Source organism: Pteropus alecto, unplaced genomic scaffold (genome assembly GCF_000325575.1).
Source record: "Pteropus alecto unplaced genomic scaffold, ASM32557v1 scaffold1197, whole genome shotgun sequence".
NCBI classification, from domain to species: Eukaryota; Metazoa; Chordata; class Mammalia; order Chiroptera; family Pteropodidae; genus Pteropus; species Pteropus alecto.
The window spans coordinates 684777-685851 of record NW_006441068.1 but is presented as its reverse complement, the minus strand read 5'-3'; positions in this window follow the sequence as shown (position 1 = coordinate 685851).

The following is a 1075-nucleotide window of genomic DNA, read 5'->3' as shown; positions in this document are numbered from 1 at the left end:
AAGAAAGAAAGAAAGAAAACTGGATGACCTTCTTACACCCTATACAAGAATAAACTTAAAATGGATCAAAGACTTAAAAGTAAGATGTGAAACCATAAAACTAGAAGTAAACATAGTCAGTAACCTCTCAGACATTGCTCTTACTAATATTTTTTCTGGTATATCTCTTCAGGCAAGGGAAACAAAAGAAAAAAATAAATGGAGTACATCAAACTGAAACGTTTTTGCACAGCAAAAGAAAGCATCAACAAAACAGACAGCCTACTGAATGGGAGAAGATATTTGCCAACAATACATTCAATAAGGTTAATATCTAAAATATATAAAGAACCTATACAACTCAACACCAAAAACCAAACAATCCAATTTAAAAATGGGCATGTTGCTGGAGAGCGGGGATCCTCTCCTGGCGTATTATCCAGGTTCTTGATGTCTAGAACAAAGAATTGAGCAAGACACCGAAATAAAATAGAGAAGAAAAGCTTTATTAGAAGGGAAAGTATACTTCCAGATGTGGAAGCAGGCCTGAGCAAGAGAAGTGTGGCTCAAAAAGGCTTGGTAACAAAGTTTTTGGGGTTTTTATCCCTATTTGCTGTGGGTAGTCACTTTTCTTAGAGGAATGGGCTTTCTTGATTGACAGTTAAGATTGACAGGACCCGGTGATTCATCATCTGCTTTCTGCGCATGTCATTCCCAGAATTCAGTCTGTTATAATGATATTGTAACAGAGCATATGCATCATATCATAATGATAGTGTAATGAGGCTCAGATGAGTTGAAGGTCGTTGGGGTCTTCATTGCGCAGGTGTGAGTGACTGGCTAAAACTGGTACCCAATTTTCTGCCTACTTGTTTCCTGGTATGTGTTACTTTTAGCCCCAAAATGACTTCTGGCTTGCTTAATTGTGGGCAGGCTGGGGTGGACACTTCCTCGAATAGGATAACCTCGGTGTCTTTGCAGACAGACCTGAAGCTCCCTATCTAACTTTACTGCCTCTTTTCTAAGAGCCATGAATCTCCTTATTATTAATATAAATGTTGAGGGACGAGAGGTCTCTTCTGTATCTGCTTTCTGC